The following is a 19,727-nucleotide window of genomic DNA, read 5'->3' as shown; positions in this document are numbered from 1 at the left end:
GTTACTGGAGTCACTAGTCTAGAGTTACTAGTCTAGAGTTACTGGAGTTACTAGTATAGAGTTACTGGAATTACTCGTCTAGAGTTACTGGAATTACTAGTCTAGAGTTACTGGAGTCACTAGTCTAGAGTTACAAGAGTTACTAGTCTAGAGTTACTGGAGTCACTAGTCTAGAGTTACTAGTCTAGAGGTACTGGAGTTACTAGTCTAGAGTTACTGTAGTTACTAGTCTAGAGTTACTGGAGTTAGTAGTCTAGAGTCACTGGAGTCACTAGTCTAGAGTTAATAGTCTAGAGTTACTGGAGTTACTAGACTAGAGTTACTGGAGTTACTAGATTAGAGTTACTAGTCTAGAGTTACTAGAGTTACTAGTCTAGAGTTACTGGAGTTACTAGTCTAGAGTTACTAGTCTAGAGTTACTGGAGTTACTAGACTATAGTTACTGGAGTTACTAGTCTAGAGTTACTAGTCTAGAGTTACTGGAGTTACTAGTCTAGAGTTACTGGAGTCACTAGTCTAGAGTTACTAGTCTAGAGTTACTAGAGTTACTAGTCTAGAGTTACTGGAGTTACTAGTCTAGAGTTACTGGAGTCACTAGTCTAGAGTTACTAGTCTAGAGTTACTGGAGTTACTAGTCTAGAGTTACTGGAGTTACTAGTCTAGAGTTACTGGAGTTAGTAGTCTAAAGTTACTGGAGTCACTAGTCTAGAGTTACTAGTCTAGAGTTAATGGAGTTACTAGACTGGAGTTACTGGAGTTACTAGTCTAGAGTTACTAGTCTAGAGTTACTAGAGTTACTAGTCTAGAGTTACTGGAGTCACTTGTCTAGAGTTACTAGTCTAGAGTTACTGGAGTTACTAGACTATATTTACTGGAGTTACTAGTCTAGAGTTACTGGAGTCACTAGTCTAGAGTTACTAGTCTAGAGTTACTGGAGTTACTAGTCTAGAGTTACTGGAGTTACTAGTCTAGAGTTACTGGAGTTACTAGTCACGAGTTACTGGAGTCACTAGTCTAGAGTTACTAGTCTAGAGTTACTAGAGTTACTAGTCTAGAGTTACTGGAGTCACTTGTCTAGAGTTACTAGTCTAGAGTTACTGGAGTTACTAGATTATATTAACTGGAGTTACTAGTCTAGAGTTACTAGTCTAGAGTTACTGGAGTTACAAGTCTAGAGTTACTGGAGTTACTAGTCTAGAGTTACTAGTCTAGAGTTACTAGAGTTACTAGTCTAGAGTTACTGGAGTCACTAGTCTAGAGTTACTAGTCTAGAGTTACTGGAGTCACTAGACTATAGTTACTGGAGTTACTAGTCTAGAGTTACTGGAGTTACTAGTCTAGAGTTACTGGAGTTACTAGTCTAAAGTTACTAGAGTTACTAGTCTAGAGTTACTGGAGTTACTAGTCTAGAGTTACTGGAGTCACTAGTCTAGAGTTACTAGTCTAGAGTTACTGGAGTTACTAGTCTAGAGTTACTGGAGTTACTATACTAGAGTTACTGGAGTTACTAGTCTAGAGTTACTAGTCTAGAGTTACTAGAGTTACTAGTCTAGAGATACTGGAATCACTTGTCTAGAGTTACTAGTCTAGAGTTACTTGAGGTACTAGTCTAGAGTTACTAGTCTAGAGTTACTGGAGTTACTAGTCTAGAGTTACTGGAGTTACTAGTCTAGAGTTACTAGTCTAGAGTTACTGGAGTTACTAGTCTAGAGTTACTGGAGTTACTAGTCTAGAGTTACTGGAGTTACTAGTCTAGAGTTACTGGAGTTACTAGTCTCGAGTTACTGGAGTTACTAGTCTAGAGTTACTGGAGTTACTAGTCTAGAGTTACTGGAGTCACTAGTCTAGAGTTACTGGAGTCACTAGTCTAGAGTTGCTAGTCTAGAGTTACTAGAGTTACTAGTCTAGAGTTACTGGAGTCACTAGTCTAGAGTTACTGGAGTTACTAGTCTAGAGTTACTGGAGTTACTAGTCTAGAGTTACTAGTCTAGAGTTACTGGAGTTACTAGTCTAGAGTTACTGGAGTCACTAGTCTAGAGTTACTAGTCAGAGTTACTGGAGTTACTAGTCTAGAGTTACTGGAGTTACTAGTCTAGACTTACTGGAGTTACTAGTCTAGAGTTACTGGAGTCACTAGTCTGGAGTTACTAGTTTAGAGTTACTGGAGTTACTAGACTAGAGTTACTGGAGTTACTAGTCTAGAGTTACTAGTCTAGAGTTACTGGAGTTACTAGTCTAGAGTTACTGGAGTTACTAGTCTAGAGTTACTGGAGTCACTAGTCTGGAGTTACTAGTCTAGAGTTACTGGAGTTACTAGTCTAGAGTTACTGGAGTTACTAGTCTAGAGTTACTAGTCTAGAGTTACTAGAGTTACTAGTCTAGAGTTACTGGAGTCACTAGTCTAGAGTCACTAGTCTAGAATTACTGGAGTCACTAGACTATATTTACTGGAGTTACTAGTCTAGAGTTACTAGTCTAGAGTTACTGGAGTTACTAGTCTAGAGTTACTGGAGTTACTAGTCTAGAGTTACTAGTCTAGAGTTACTGGAGTTACTAGTCTAGAGTTACTGGAGTTACTAGACTAGAGTTACTGGAGTCACTAGTCTAGAGTTACTAGTCTAGAGTTACTAGTCTAGAGTTACTGGAGTTACTAGTCTAGAGTTACTGGAGTTACTAGTCGAGAGTTACTAGAGTTACTAGTCTAGAGTTACTGGAGTTACTAGTCTAGAGTTACTGGGGTCACTAGTCTAGAGTTACTAGTCTAGAGTTACTGGAGTTACTAGTCTAGAGTTACTGGAGTTACTACACTAGAGTTACTGGAGTTACTAGTCTAGAGTTACTAGTCTAGAGTTACTAGAGTTACTAGTCTAGAGATACTGGAATCACTTGTCTAGAGTTACTAGTCTAGAGTTACTCTTTACTTAGTCTAGCCGAGAACTAAGAAAATGTGTTCATCAACAAGGACCTTACATTACATGCCTAGTCAGTGACTCAAACATAGACCAAGGATAGAATAAACGTAGACCAAAGATAGACCTGTCAATGAATAGTCATCAGTATGAGAGAGCGAGGTAAGTTTTACATTTAGCATCACTCCGTCAAGGGAAATATAGTATTCTTTCTAACAAAGGTATCTACATACACTCAGTTTATTAGGTATATCACCCAGTTCACGACAATGGCTCACTCCTACAGGCAGTGAGTCACGTGGCCATGGCTTGCTATATAAAGCAGGCAGACAGGCATCGAGGCATTCATTTACTGTTCGATTGAACGTTAGAATGGGCAAAATGAGTGATCTAAGTGACTTTGAGCGTGGTATGATCGTCAGTGCCAGGCGTGATGGATCCAGTATCTCAGAAACGGCGGCCCTCCTAAGCTTTTCAAGCACGACAGTCTCTAGGGATTACCGAGAATGGTGCGACAAACAGTCAGTGGCAGACCTGTGGGCGAAAACAGCTCGTCGATGAGAGGTCGAACGAGAATGGGCAAAGCGGTCTAAGGCACTGCATCTCAGTGCATCTCAGTGCTAGAGGCGTCTCTGATTCCAAGCTGTATCACAATCCGGCTGTGCTTGTGAGTCCCATAGGGCGGCGCACAATTGGCCCAGCGTCGTCTGGGTTTGGCCGGGGTAAGCCATCATTGTAAATAAGAATTTGTTCTTAACTGACTTACCTAGTTAAATAAAGGTTAAATACATGTTAAAAAATGGCAAGAATCGTGCAAGCTAACTGGCGGCCCACAAATAGGCAAGTAACGGCTCAGTACAACAGTGGTGTACAAATCGACATCTCGGAATGCACAATTCGTCGTCCCTTGTCACGTATGGGCTATTGCAGCAGACGACCACACCGGGTTCTACTCCTATCAGCTAAAAACAAGAAGAAGCGGCTCCAGTGGGCACGCGATCACCAACACTGGACAATTGTGGAGTGGAAAACATTGCCTGGTCTGATGAATCCCGGTTCCTGTTGCATCTTGCTGATGGGAGAGTCAGGATTTGGCTTAAGGTCTATGGACCCATCCTGCCTGGTGTCAACGGAATGGTGTGGGGAATGTTTTCCTGGCACACGTTAGGTCCTTTGATAACAATTGAGCAACGTTTCCATGCCCCAAAGGATTCAGGCTGTTCTGGAGGCAAAGGGGGGTCCGACCAGGTGCTAGATGGGTGTACCTAATAAACTGGCCACTGAGTGTAGTTCTACCTTGAACCAAAAAGGGTTCTCCTATGGGGACAGCAGAAGAACCGTTTTGGAACCCTTTTTCTAACATTGTAGAGACCCCAACTGATGTATAGAACAATCTTTAAATGATCTACTTTGGTTTAGATACAAACACAATAAATCCGTGTTTTTTTTAACTAACTTGCTTAACACTTTTTCCATGTGGTTTTTCTTCCTTCACAGACTCCATGAAATTATGACCTCTTCCTAAATATTTGGTCAAATAATTAATTTTGTGTATTGTTTCCAAGTAACAAGGGTGGCTCAACTTAACCCACTCTCTCCTATGACTTATAATTACTCTTGATGCATGCAAGTTAGTCTACTTTCTCTTAAACAAATTATCCATTGGGATAAAAACAATCTATTTGCCTCTCCTCTCCTCTCCTCTCCTCTCCTCTCCTCTCCTCTCCTCTCCTCTCCTCTCCTCTCCTCTCCTCTCCTCTCCTCTCCTCTCCTCTCCTCTCCTCTCCTCTCCTCTCCTCTCCTCTCCTCTCCTCCTCTCCTCTCCTCTCCTCTCCAGTTGTGGGGTGTGTGGGAGGGGTTTTGCCTACCCTAGTGAGCTGCGGGCCCATGAGCTGAAGCATGAGAAAGGCCAGGAGAATGTGTGTGTGGAGTGCGGTTTGGACTTCCCCACTCTGGCCCAGCTCAAGAGACACCTGGCAGCCCACAGAGGACCCACCCTTTACAGGTAGCCTACGTTACAAATGCCCAGAAACACCATCTAGGCTGCACATTACCTCATATGTCTGTTACCCCTATTTCTGCTTGTAGATATTTTACATGTCCTCCACTGGAAGATTTGTGGGTTTGGCAGTAAAAAAAAAACAAGCGGGTTATCAGGAAACAGAGTGTGGGTTTTCTGTATAGAATTACATTTCTATTTCATTCTCAATTCTAATTCTCATTCTATTTCTATAGTTTTCTGTCCAGGTGTAGCAAGTGTCTGTTTTCTGTCCAGGTGTAGTGAGTGCCAGAAGAGCTTCCAGTACCCCAGCCAGCTACAGAACCACATGATGAAGCACAAAGACATCCGGCCATACATCTGCAGCGAATGTGGCATGGAGTTTATACAGTCCCATCACCTCAAACAGCACACACTTACACATAAGGTATGACTGGGTGGGGTCTTCATACTGTCCACATCCTACTGTCCACTAATGTCAACATGTGTGTTTGGAGGGACATATCTTTGCAGGGCTAGGTTGTGTTGTGTTGTGGAGATGAAGTGTCTACCTGTGAATCAGTGGGTGTTAAGGCAGGCTTTACCTGTTGACAGTATCAGCTGGCTAGTGTCATGACACTTAACCTACATCAGGGGCCTTTACATTTGTTGACATGAAATGGTTTTGCTATAGGACAGGGTTGCCCAACCCTGTTCCTGGAGAGCTACCCTCCTGTAGGTTTTCGCTCCAACCCCAGGTGTTACTAACCTGATTCATCTTATCAACCTGCTAATTATTAGAATCAGGTGTGCTAGATTAGGGTTGGAGCAAAAACCTACAAGACGGTAGCTCTCCAGGAACAGGGTTGGGCAGTCCTGCGTAGGACATACATGACAGTATGATGACTTTCACACTACACATTTCACATAATTGTTTCTGCTTCAAACTGTCTTTTAGTACTACATGGTGAAGCCAGGACAAAGAGCAGCTCTCCTCAAAAACCTTGAGCCCAGCAAACAGACAAATGAGACTTTAGAGAGAGATGTGAGTGCATGCTACAATAACAGTAGCTACAGGTTCAGTCACGGAATATTGTGAGAATCCTATTATTCTGCCTTGTTCAGATGATACAAGGCATCCGCTCTCTTGTTGTCATGCTAACATCTTGCTATGATGTCTTTCTTGTCCCTGACGGCCTTGTCAAGATGTAAGACAATTTTCCACTATGATGGTTATTTAAACAAACCTCTCTCTCTCTCTCTCTCTCTCTCTCTCTCTCTCTCTCTCTCTCTCTCTCTCTCTCTCTCTCTCTCTCTCTCTCTCTCTCTCTCTCTCTCTCTCTCTCTCTCTCTCTCTCTCAGGGGGTGAAGGAGCACAAGTGTAGTATCTGTGGTCGGGAGTTCACCCTCTTGGCCAACATGAAGCGCCACGTCCTGATCCATACTAACATCCGGGCCTACCAGTGCCACCTCTGCTTCAAGAGCTTTGTTCAGAAACAGACCCTCAAGGCCCACATGATCGTCCACTCTGACATCAAACCCTATAAATGCAAGGTGAGTGTTCTGATATATGCAATATATTGAGGAGAGCGCTAGAGACAGTTTCATTTATGACAACATACAACAACTCCTTTTAAAGCCAGGGTATCTGAAGATAAATGCATGTCAATAGTCCCACTATCTGCCTTGCATGTCTTTGTCCATCTTTTTGTGCACTAATTTAACTCTGCTTGGTTACTTGAACACCGAGGGTTGTGTTAGGGAAAAGTAGTGTTATGGGCCTCCTGAGCGGCGCAGTGGTCTAAGGCACTGATCAGTGCTAGAGGCGTCACTACAGATTCAGGTTCAATCCCAGGCTGTGTCGCAGCCGGCCGCGACTGGAAGACTCATGAGGCGGCGCACAATTGGCCCAGCGTTGTCCGGGTTAGGGGAGGGTGTGACTGGCCGGGATGTCCTTGTCCCATCGTGCTCTAGCAACACCTTGTGGCGCATGGACGCTGGCTTTGGTCGCCAGTCGTACGGTGTTTCCTTTGACACGTTGGTGTGGCTGGCTTCCGGGTTAAGTGTGTCAAGAAGCAGTGCAGCTTGACGGGGTCGTGTTTCGGAGGACGCGTGGCTCTCAACCTTCGCCTCTCCCGAGTCCGCATGGGAGTGGCAGCGATGGGACAAGACTGTAACTACCAATTGGATATCACAAAAAAAGGGGTCAACAAAAAATAGTGTTATTACTATAATAGAAAGTCTCTGTAATGTTAAGTGGGACCACATTTAAATTAGAGAAGCCAATAGACACTCTGAAGCAGCTCAACACTGTTTCTGAGTGTCTGTGTGACCTTGTTCTCTAGTAGGAGAGTTGAGACGATGAGGAGATTGTAGACAGAGAGAAGATTTGGCAGTGAGATCCCTCCTCGTCCATAGGAAGGATATCGCTGCACAAACTGCCTCTCTAACAATGGCCCCCAGCCTCCCCGGAGAACAGGCCCTGCAAATAGATTTCATCTCGCTTTCTCTGCTGCTGGAGGGAACGCTTCCTGTTTTCTCACGGTCCTCTTGGACAGTTTACAGTCCCTCTCTCCTCCTGAAGGAAACCCTAATCAAAAAGAATACAGAGGAAGGACAGCGCAGGAGTTGCCCTTCCCATCCCTCCTCTTCTGGCCCTGTCTCGCTGATTCTTTCTCTCTGTGTGTGTGTGTGTGGTATTGTGTGTGTGTGTGTGTGTGTGTGTGTGTGTGTGTGTGCGTGCATGTGTGTGTATCTGTGGGTGTGTGCGCACATTCATTCATGATTACGTCCAGCTCCTATTACAGCTCTGAATGCTGTGAGGATTCGTCATCTTACACATCAGTTGTTTGATAGAGAGGAAAGTTTGATCAATGGACACAGTTTTAGACTTGCCGTGGTTTTTCTGCCCTTGAATGGTGTTTACTATACCATGAAGGGGTACAGATGTGGTTCGAGGAATAATGGAATTTCCAAATTGTAATCAAGGAATGTGTACACAAACTATTTCAATAGTTGGTATTCAATGCATTTGTTTGAGGAAAAATTACAATAATTATTTGCCAAAATGCTGGTTTGGGTTTATAAGCTGATTGTCTGTTGCTTCCGAGCACATGCAATGCTTTCCTTGGAGCTTGATGAAGTCTTTTAATGCCAAAAATAAATCTGTTCCACTTTCTGTTTGTTCATTAATTCATGCACCTTATTGGTTGGTCCGCGAGCACATATCTGACTATTTTCTTTTTGTTCTTCCTTGTTTTCAGCTGTGTGGGAAGGAGTTCAACAGAATGCATAACCTGATGGGCCATATGCACCTGCACTCTGACAGCAGGCCCTTCAAGTGCCTCTACTGCCCCAGCAAGTTCACGCTGAAGGGGAACCTCACCCGCCACATGAAAGTCAAACACGGGATCATGGACATGGGCCTGAATGCAAGAGGTAAGCACTCCATGCTATGGAGGGATTCATCATATGGTACCTCCCTTTCTGCAGTGAGACTTCCTACAACCTTCCTACCCTGAAGCTAAATCAGAATCAGCCAGTCAGATTGTGATATATGTCTCCTTTCCCCAGTGTTCAGGCAGTCTATGTACACTGATGACTCAACAGTATACACGTCGGCTACGACAGTAAAATAAATAACTGACACCCTTAACATGTAGCTCAGTTGGTAGAGCATGGCGCTTGCAACGCCAGGGTTGTGGGTCGTTTCCCACGGGGGGCCAGTATGAAAATGTATGCACTCACTAACTGTAAGTTGCTCTGGATAAGAGCGTCTGCTAAATGACTAAAATGTAAATGTAACTAGCAATAGGTTGCTGCTAAATATATATATATAAAAAAACTAAAGCATTGTTTTTGGGACAAATCACTCACTCAACCCTAAACCTCATCTATATCTATTATTGATTACTGTGGTGATTGAGCCAGTTGAGGAGACTAAACTGCTGGGTATAACACTAGATAGCAAGCGGTCATGATCAAAACATATACAGTAGATATACAACTCAATGGTTGCTAAAATGGGAAGAAGTCTGTCCAAGATAAAGCGTTGCTCTGCTTTCGTGACATCTCAATCAACCAGACAGGTCCTACGGGCCCTAATTTTGTCGCTCCTGGACTACTGCCCATTTGTGTTGTCATGTGCGCCAAAGAAGAACATAGGGAAATTGCAATTGGTCCAGAACAGAGCAGCACATATTGCACTTAGATGTACACAGAGGGCAAATGTCTTGACATGCATGTCAATCTCTCCTGGCTGAAAGTTGAGGTGTTGAAGGTACCGAACTGTCTATTGTATTTTATATTGTATTATATAGTGTATTATATATTGTATTATGTATTGTATTATATATTGTATTATATATTGTATTAGGTAGTGTCATGTGTTGTCACGACTTCGGCCGAGGCTGCCTCCCCTCCTTGTTCGGGAAGGTTTTGGCGTTCGGCATCACTGGCTTACTAGCTACTGCCGATCCATTTATCATCACTCCATTTGTCTTGTCTTCAATCACACACACCCGGTCCTTATTCCCTCATTAGTCATGGTATAAGTGTTCCCTCTGCTTCCTTGTCTGTGTGGGTGATTGTTTATTGTGGAGGTTAGTGAAGCTCGGTGGAGCTCGTGTATTGTGTATCGACGGGAGTATTTTCCAGTTTTACCTTGTATTTTCCAGTGCGCCTGTCTTGTGCCCTGGAGTGTGTTTGACGCATTTCTGCATAATCCTGTATTTTGCGGATTAAAGCCTGTTATTCTGTGATTTACCCTCCTGCGCTTGACTCCTTCAACACCACCTCATCACAGAATCACCCACCCGCTATGGAGTCAGCGGGAGAGACGCATATGCCTGGAGTCGTGGAACGGGTCCAGGAGCATTCAACTATGCTAGCCAGCTTGGGTGAAGCGATGGGTCGGGTTCTTCAGGTCGTCCAATGCCTGGAGAGGAGAGAGCCCGATCCGTCGAGACCAGCTGATCAACCCGATCCCGCCACCTACACCCCAGCACCCGGAGGGATCCAGATATCCCGACCAGGGGAGTTCGACGGGATAGCGGCACTGTGCCAAGGATTCCTTCTCCAACTGGAGCTCTACTTCACCAACATCCGTCTGGTTCCATCGGAGCGGGAGAAGGTGTCCGCCCTCGTCTCCTGCCTCTCGGAGAAAGCCCTGGAGTGGGCCAACGTGGTGTGGAACGAAGGAGGAGCCGCGTTGGAGAACTACAGGGAGTTCACTCGCCTCTTCCGGGCGGTCTTCCATCACCCGCCCGAGGGTCGAGAGGCGGGCGAGCGGCTTGTCCACCTGAGGCAGGGGACGAGGACTGCGCAGGACTTCACATTTGAGTTTCGAACTCTGGCAGCTGGGTCCGGGTGGAACGAGCGGGCCCTGATCGACCAGTTCCGGTGCCATCTGCGAGAGGACATCCAACGGGAGCTAGCCTGCCGTGACACCATGTTGTTCTTCTCGCAACTGGTGGACATGGCCATTCGTTTGGACAACCTGCTGGCAACTAGAGGACGTCCTGCAGGAGGTCTGCCCGTTTCCATCCCGGCCGACTCGGATCCAGAACCGATGGAGATGGGTGGAACCGCTAACCGAGAGAGCGGAGGACGACAGCACCAGTGCCACACTGGTGGCGCGAAGGGACATTTCACCACACGTTGTCGTCACCGCTCTTCTGGGTTTGGAGGTGGCAGGCAGGGCACTCTCGCATCACCCCAGGTATCGAACACCCACACTCGTTCAGAGCCCTCTGCTGCGCGCTGTAAAATACTTGTCTCCTTTCCTGAGCACATGGTAGTTCCCCAGCGTAAGGCACTAGACGATTCAGGCGCAGCTGGGAACTTTACGGACAGGGCATTCGTACACCGTATAGGCATTCCATTGATTCCCCTATCCATTCCACGCCCCATCAGAGCACTTGATAGTTGACCATTAGGGTCTGGGTTGGTTAAGGAAGTTACTGCACCAGTCACCATGATTACCCAGGAGACTCATTGTGAGCAGGTTACTTTTTCCATTATTGAGTCTCCTGCTTTCCCTGTGGTATTAGGTATCCCTTGGCTAGCACTCCACAACCCCACGTTCTCATGGCCGCAGAGGGTTCTCACGGGATGGTTGCGAAACTGTCAGGGTAGGTGTCTAGGTGTTTCCGTTGGTGCAACCACGGTGGAAAGTCCAGACAGTACCTCCACCGTGCGCATTCCCCCTGAATACCTTGATCTGGTGCAAGCGTTCTCTAAAATGCAGGCGACTAAATTACCACCTCATCGGGCGGGGGATTGCGCGATAAACCTCCGGGTAGACGCTGTACCTCCCAGGAGTCATATATACCCCCTGTCACAGGCTGAAACGGTGGCTATGGAAACATATGTCACCGAGTCCCTGCGCCAGGGGTATATACGTCCCTCCACTTCACCCGCCTCCTCGAGTTTCTTCTTTGTGAAGAAGAAGGACGAAGGTCTGCATCCGTGCATTGATTATCAACCACTGAACGATAAGATTTAGTTATCCTCTCTCCCTCATTCCTTCAGTGATTTAATCAATGCATGGGGTGCGCTTCTTCACCAAATTAGATCTCAGGAGTGCGTACAACCTGGTGCGTATCCGAGAGGGAGATGAGTGGAAGACAGTATTCAGCACAACCACGGGGCATTATGAATACCTGGTGATACCCTATGGTTTGATGAATGCTCCCTCAGTTTTCCAGTCCTTTGTGAACGAGGTGTTTCGGGACATGCTTGGTCGCGGTGTAGTGGTCTACATCGATGACATCCTGGTGTATTCCGCTACGCGCGCTGAGCATGTGTCCCTGGTTCGCAAGGTGCTGGCCTGACTGTTGGAAATGACCTTTATGCTAAGGCAGAGAAGTGTATGTTTTTCCAGCAGTCTGTCTCCTTCCTTGGATACCGCATTTCCACCTCAGGTGTGGAGATGGAGGGAGATCGCATTTCAGTGCGTAATTGGCCGACTCCAACCACGGTTAAGGAGGTGCAGCGCTTCCTTGGCTTTGCCAACTACTATCGGAGGTTTATCCGGGGCTTTGGCAAGGTCGCAGCTCCCATTTCCTCCCTGTTGAAGGCTGGGCCATCCCGGCTCTGCTGGTCTGCTGAGGCTGACCTTCAGCAGACTGCGGGGTCTGTTCACCTCAGCCTGTCAGGGTTGAGTGTAGAGGTGGTGTAGAATCAGGCGCAGGACACACAGAGGTTACGAAACAGCGTCTTTAGTAAAGTCCAAAATGAGCCAAACACGGCAACAGGCTACAGGCGAACTTTACGCACAACAGTAAAGTATGCTAAGGCGCACAAAGTGCGGAACTCTCTCTCAAAACACAAAATACAGAGAGAACAGAAAATGTCGAACTAGCACACAACGTGACACGGAAACAATTACACACAACACCTGACCAAACTCAAGAGAACTAAATAGGACACCTAATAAACACTAATAAGGAACAGGTGTAGCAACACAGACAAAACCAATCAAACATAGAAACATAGAGCGGTGGCAGCTAGTACTCCGGAGACGACGACCGCCGAAGCCTGCCCGAACAAGGAGAAGGAGCAGCCTCGGCCGAAACCGTGACAGTACCCCCCCCTTGACTCCTGGCCTCGGGGACGACCAGGAAGACGCGGAGCAGGGCGCGTGGGATGACCACAATGGAACTCGGTCAGCAGAGACGGGTCTAGGATGTCCCTCCTCGGCACCCAGCACCGCTCCTCCGGGCCGTACCCCTCCCACTCCACGAGATATTGGAGATCCCCCATCCGGCGTCTCGAATCTAGGATGGACCGAACAGTGTACGCCGGAGCCCCCTCGATGTCCAACGGGGGCGGAGGAGTCTCTACTATCTCATAGTCCTGGAGTGGACCAGCTACCACTGGCCTGAGGAGAGACACATGGAACGAGGGGTTAATATTCTTGTAATCAATGGGCAGTTGTAACCTGTAACACACCTCGTTCAATCTCCTCAGGACTTTAAACGGCCCCACAAACCGCCGACCCAGTTTCCGGCAGGGCAGGCGGAGGGGCAGGTTTCTGGTCGAGAGCCAGACTCGATCTCCAGGTGCGTACACTGGCCCCTCACTGCGGTGGAGATCGGCGCTCGTCTTATGTCGACGGATGGCCCGCTGCAGGTGGACGTGTGCAGCGTTCCACGTCTCCTCCGAGCGCCGCACCCACTCATCCACCGCAGGGGCCTCGATCTGGCTCTCATGCCAAGGTGCCAGAACCGGCTGGTACCCTAACACACACTGGAAAGGGGTTAGTTTAGTGGAGGAGTGGCGGAGAGAGTTCTGTGCCATCTCTGCCCAGGGAACATATCTCGCCCACTCCTCCGGCCGGCCCTGGCAATACGACCTCAGAAACCTACCCACATCCTGGTTGACATGTTCGACCTGCCCATTACTCTCCGGGTGGTAACCCGAGGTAAGGCTCACCGAAACCCCCAACCGTTCCATAAACGCTCTCCAAACTCTGGAGGTAAACTGGGGGCCTCGATCAGACACTATATCCTCGGGTACCCCGTAATGTCGGAAGACGTGGGTAAATAGAGCCTCAGCGGTCTGTAGGGCAGTGGGAAGACCCGGCATGGGAAGGAGACGACAGGCCTTCGAGAACCGATCCACAACGACCAGGATGGTGGTATTCCCCTGGGAGGGGGGAAGGTCTGTAACAAAATCCACCGAGAGGTGAGACCAGGGTCGTTGTGGAACGGGCAGGGGTAGTAACTTACCCCTGGGCAAGTGTCTGGGCGCCTTACACTGGGCACACACCGAGCAGGAGGAGACATAAATCCTCACATCCCTGGCTAACGGTGGCCACCAGTACTTTGTGCTAAGGCAGTGCACTGTCCGGCCAATACCTGGATGCCCAGAGGAGGGTGACGTGTGAGCCCAATAAAGGAGTCGATCCCGGACCTCGAGCGGGACGTACGTCCGACCCACCGGACACTGTGGAGGGCTAGGGTCGGTGCGCAATGCCCGCTCGATCTCCGTATCGACCTCCCATACCACCGGTGCAACCAGACAAGACTTACGTAGTATGGGAGTGGGCTCTACGGACCTCTCCTCCGTGTCATACCGCCGAGACAGGGCATCTGCCTTCCCGTTCTGGGACCCAGGGATGTAAGTGATCTTAAACACAAACCGGGCTAGAAACATAGTCCACCGAGCCTGACGAGGATTCAGTCTCCTAGCTGCCCGAATGTATTCCAGGTTACGGTGGTCAGTCAAAATGAGAAAAGGGTGTTGAGCCCCCTCAAGCCAATGCCTCCACACCTTTAGGGCTTGTACCATGGCTAACAACTCCCTGTCCCCTACGTCATAATTACGCTCCGCCGGACTGAGCTTCTTCGAATAAAAAGCACAGGGGCGGAGTTTAGGTGGTGTGCCGGACCGTTGTGAGAGAACGGCCCCGATACCGGCTTCAGACGCGTCCACCTCCACTTGGAATGGTAAAGCGGGATCCGGGTGCGCCAGCACCGGAGCCGAGGTAAACAGGTCCTTCAGTCTCCCAAAGGCCCTGTCCGCCTCAGCTGACCACCGCAAGCGCACCGGACCCCCCTTCAGAAGGGACGTTATGGGAGCTGCCACCTGTCCAAAACCCCGGATAAATCTCCGGTAGTAATTCGCAAAACCCAAGAACCACTGCACCTCTTTAACCGTGGTTGGGGTTTGCCAATTACGCACGGCTGACACACGGTCAACCTCCATCTTCACCCCTGACGCAGACAACTGATAACCCAAAAAGGAGACCGACTCCTGGAAGAACAGACATTTCTCTGCCTTGACATACAGGTCATGCGCCAACAACCTCCTCAACACTCGGCGCACCAGGGCTACATGCTCGGCTCGGGTAGAACTGTACACCAGAATATCATCTATGTACACGACTACTCCCTGCCCCTGCATGTCCCGGAAAATCTCATCTACAAAGGATTGGAAGACTGATGGAGCATTCAGTAACCCGTATGGCATGACGAGATACTCGTAATGACCGGAGGTAGTACTAAATGCTGTCTTCCATTCATCGCCCTCTCTAATGCGCACCAAGTTATATGCGCTCCTGAGGTCCAATTTTGTGAAGAACCGTGCCCCGTGTAATGACTCCGTCATAGTCGCAATTAGAGGGAGTGGATAACTATATTTTACAGTAATCTGATTGAGACCGCGGTAATCAATACACGGGCGCAAACCTCCATCCTTCTTCTTCACAAAAAAGAAGCTCGAGGACGCGGGCGAAGTGGAGGGCCGTATGTATCCCTGTCTCAGAGACTCGGCAATGTATGTCTCCATCGCCCTCTTCTCCTCTTGTGACAAAGGATACACATGGCTCCGCGGGAGCGCAGCTCCTGCCTGGAGGTCTATCGCACAATCCCCCTGTCTATGAGGCGGCAACCGCGCCGCTCTCGTCTTGCTAAACATGAGTGCTAAATCCTCATACTCGGAGGGAATGTGCAGTGCGGGCATTTGGTTTGGACTCTCCACCGAGGTCGCCCCTACGGAAACACCCAGACATAGCCCCTCACACTGGGCAGACCACCCCTTAAGAGCCTTCTCTCGCCACGAAATAGTAGGATCATGGGTAATCAACCAGGGAAGCCCCAGTACCACCAGATACGCAGGAGAGTCGATCAGATAGAGCTGAATCGTCTCCTCATGACCCCCCTGCGTCTCCATCCTAAGTGGCACTGTGACCTCCCTAATCAACCCGGATCCTAACGGACGGCTATCTAGGGCATGTACTGGGAAAGGATTATTGACCGAAAGAAGAGGGATCCCTAACTCTACACAGAATTTACGATCTACAAAATTCCCAGCTGCGCCTGAATCTACTAGCGCCTCATGCTGGGAACGAGGTGCAACCTGTGGAAAACAAACAGGTATAGTTATGTGTACGACAGAAAGCTCTGGGTAAGTGGGGCGCCTACTCACCTGGGAGGACTCCCCAATGCGTGGCCTGCCTTCTCTTCCACCAGGAGACCCTCCCCAGCACCTAGCCGCGGTGTGCCCTCCACGGCCACAGTTGGTGCAGGGGACGGCCCCCCTCGGGCTCCCTCTCCTCTGTAAACTAGCGCCAGCACCTCCGAGCTCCATAGGACTCGGCTCGGAGGCGCTGGAGGGTGGAATGGGCGACCCCCACCCGGGACGCCCGCGAGTGGCGAGCAGGGTGTCCAGCCGAATGGCCATGTCAACCAATTGGTCAAACAAAAGCGTGGTATCCCTACACGCCAACTCTCGCTGGACGTCCTCCCGGAGACTGCAGCGGAAGTGATCTATGAGGGCCCGCTCATTCCACCCTGCATCTGCCGCTAGAGTCCGGAACTCCAGTGCAAACTCCTGAGCGCTCCTCATCCCCTGCCGGAGGTAGAATAGACGCTCCCCCGCCGCCTTCCCCTCTGGTGGATGGTCAAACACTGCACGGAAGCGGCGGGAGAACTCCGCATAGGTGATAGTAGCGGCGTCTATTCTCCTCCATTCGGCGTTGGCCCACTCCAACGCCTTGCCGGTGAGACAGGAGATGAGGGCGGAAACGCTCTCGTGTCCCGAGGGTGCCGGGTGTACGGTGGCGAGGTAGAGTTCCACTTGCAGCAGGAACCCTTGACACCCGGCAGCGGTGCCGTCGTACGCCCTCGGGAGCGAGAGCCGAATCCCACTTTGTTCCGGAAGTTGGACAGGCGGACTGATCGATGGTGATGGTGTGGTAGGTGGAGGCGTGGGTACCCCGCTGGTCTCCCATCGATGGAGGGTGTTCATAACTCTATCCAGAGCGTGTCCGATTTGATTGATCCTGTCCTCCTGTCCACGAAGACGCTCCTCGATAATTTCACTGGGTGCGGTAGCTCCTGCTGATTCCATGATCGGTGTGTAATTATGTCAGGGTTGAGTGTAGAGGTGGTGTAGAATCAGGCGCAGGACACACAACGTGACACGGAAACAATTACACACAACACCTGACCAAACTCAAGAGAACTAAATAGGACACCTAATAAACACTAATAAGGAACAGGTGTAGCAACACAGACAAAACCAATCAAACATAGAAACATAGAACGGTGGCAGCTAGTACTCCGGAGACGACGACCGCCGAAGCCTGCCCGAACAAGGAGAAGGAGCAGCCTCGGCCGAAACCGTGACACAGCCCCAGTACTGGCCCACCCCGATTCATCACTACCGTTCGTAGTGGAGGTGGATGCGTCCGAGGTTGGGATTGGAGCTGTCCTGTCTCAACGCTCGGGTACGCCACCCAAGCTCCGCCCCTGTGCGTTCTTCTCGAAGAAGCTCAGCCCGGCGGAGCAGATTTACGGCGTTGGTGATCGGGAGCTGTTGGCTGTTGTCCGAGCCTTGACCGTGTGGAGGCATTGGCTCGAGGAGGCATTGGATCGAGGGGGCCCTGGCGTACTCTGTCCGTTCCATCCTGGATTCGAGGTGTCGGGTAGGGGTCCTTCAGTACCTCGTGGAGTGGGGGGGGTACGGTCCGAAGGAACGGTGCTTCTTGTTCGGGCAGGTTTCGGTGTTCAGCGTCACCGGCTTACTAGCTACTGCCGATCCATTTATCATCACTCCATTTGTCTTGTCTTCAACCACACACACCTGGTCCTTATTCCCTCATTAGTCATGGTATAAGTGTTCCCTCTGCTTCCTTGTCTGTGTGGGTGATTGTTTATTGTGGAGGTTAGTGAAGCTCGGTGGAGCTCGTGTATTGTGTATCGACGGGAGTATTTTCCAGTATACCTTGTATTTTCCAGTGTGCCTGTTTTGTGCCCTGGAGTGTGTTTGACGCATACTTGCGTAATCCTGTATTTTGCGGATTAAAGCCAGTTATTCTGTGATTTACCCTCCTGTGCCTGACTCCTTCAACACCACCTCATCACATGTGTAATATGTACAGTTGAAGTCGGAAGTTTACATACACCTTAGCCAAATACATTTAAACTCAGTATTTCATAGAAAATAGCTGCAAAACAATCAAGGCAATGTTCGCATGACCTATGCGCCCACAGAAGTGGAGCTGGCAGTCACTGAGGGGCAGAGTAGTAAGCAACTGAACAGCTTGTTTTTAACTATGTATTTTTTAAACAGGAAAATGTACACATTTACCAAACTTTTATGAGTATTTAAAAACATAATTCATGGATTATATAAAAAATATATATGTATATTTTTATTTAAATATACATTTACATTTACGTCATTTAGCAGACGCTCTTATCCAGAGCGACTTACAAATTGGTCCATTCACCTCATAGCCAGTGGGATAACCACTTTACAATGTTTTTCATTTTTTTTCTTCTTTTTTTTTTTTGGGGGGGGGGGGGGTAGAAGGATTACTTTATCCTATCCCAGGTATTCCTTAAAAAGGTGGGGATTCAAATGTCTCCGGAAGGTGGTGAGTGACTCCGCTGTCCTGGCGTCGTGAGGGAGCTTGTTCCACCATTGGGGTGGGGTGCCAGAGCAGCGAACAGTTTTGACTGGGCTGAGCGGGAACTGTGCTTCCGCAGAGGTAGGGGAGCCAGCAGGCCATAGGTGGATGAACGCAATGCCCTCATTTGGGTGTAGGGACTGATCAGAGCCTGAAGGTACGGAGGTGCCGTTCCCCTCACAGCTCCGTAGGCAAGCACCATGGTCTTGTAGCAGATGCAAGCTTTAACTGGAAGCCAGTGGAGTGTGCGGAGGAGCGGGGTGACGTGAGAGAACTTGGGAAGATTAAACACCAGACGGGCTGCGGCATTCTGGATGAGTTGTAGGGGTTTAATGGCACAGGCAGGGAGCCCAGCCAACAGCGAGTTGCAGTAATCCAGACGGGAGATGACAAGTGCCTGGATTAGGACCTGTGCCGCTTCCTGTGTAAGGCAGGGTCGTACTCTCCGAATTTTGTAGAGCATGAACCTACAGGATCGGGTCACCGCCTTGATGTTAGCGGAGAACGACAGGGTGTTGTCCAGGGTCACGCCAAGGCTCTTCGCACTCTGGGAGGAGGACACAACGGAGTTGGCAACCGTGATGGCGAGATCATGGAACGGGCAGTCCTTCCCCGGGAAGAAGAGCAGCTCCGTCTTGCCAAGGTTCAGCTTGAGGTGGTGATCAATCAATCAATCAATTTTATTTTATATAGCCCTTCTTACATCAGCTAATATCTCGAAGTGCTGTACAGAAACCCAGCCTAAAACCCCAAACAGCTAGTAATGCAGGTGTAGAAGCACGGTGGCTAGGAAAAACTCCCTAGAAAGGCGAAAACCTAGGAAGAAACCTAGAGAGGAACCAGGCTATGAGGGGTGGCCAGTCCTCTTCTGGCTGTGCCGGGTGGAGATTATAACAGAACCATGCCAAGATGTTCAAAAATGTTCATAAGTGACAAGCATGGTCAAATAATAATCAGGAATAAATCTCAGTTGGCTTTTCATAGCCGATCATTAAGAGTTGAAAACAGCAGGTCTGGGACAGGTAGGGGTTCCATAACCGCAGGCAGAACAGTTGAAACTGGAATAGCAGCAAGGCCAGGCGGACTGGGGACAGCAAGGAGTCACCACGGCCGGTAGTCCCGACGTATGGTCCTAGGGCTCAGGTCTCTCAGTTGGCTTTTCATAGCCGATCATTAAGAGTTGAAGAGTGATCCGTTATCCATACTGATATGTCTGCCAGACATGCAGAGATGCGATTCGCCACCTGGTTATCAGAAAGGGGAAAGGAGAAGATTAGTTGTGTGTCGTCTGCGTAGCAATGATAGGAGAGGCCATGTGAGGATATGACAGAGCCAAGTGACTTGGTGGTATAGCGAGAATAGGAGAGGGCCTAGAACTGAGCCCTGGGGGACACCAGTGGTGAGAGCACGTGGTGCAGAG

The 19,727-nt window shown here is 48.9% G+C and overlaps 1 pseudogene across 1 annotated transcript in view; it reads left to right on the top strand.

The window, feature by feature from the left end:
• LOC311144245 overlaps positions 1 to 19,727 on the top strand; it is a 49,376-nt pseudogene that overhangs the window by 23,497 nt on the left and 6,152 nt on the right. The window contains exons 3-6 of the transcript XR_014615580.1: positions 4,747 to 4,914; positions 5,185 to 5,335; positions 6,250 to 6,441; positions 8,151 to 8,325. The product of XR_014615580.1 is annotated as an uncharacterized misc_RNA (transcript). The remainder of the gene's footprint in view (positions 1 to 4,746; positions 4,915 to 5,184; positions 5,336 to 6,249; positions 6,442 to 8,150; positions 8,326 to 19,727) is intronic.

This window comes from Coregonus lavaretus (assembly GCF_964263955.1).
Source record: "Coregonus lavaretus genome assembly, chromosome: 17".
Classification (NCBI taxonomy): Eukaryota; Metazoa; Chordata; class Actinopteri; order Salmoniformes; family Salmonidae; genus Coregonus; species Coregonus lavaretus.
Note: the sequence above shows the minus strand (reverse complement) of the source record. Positions and strands in the feature narration are given on the sequence as shown.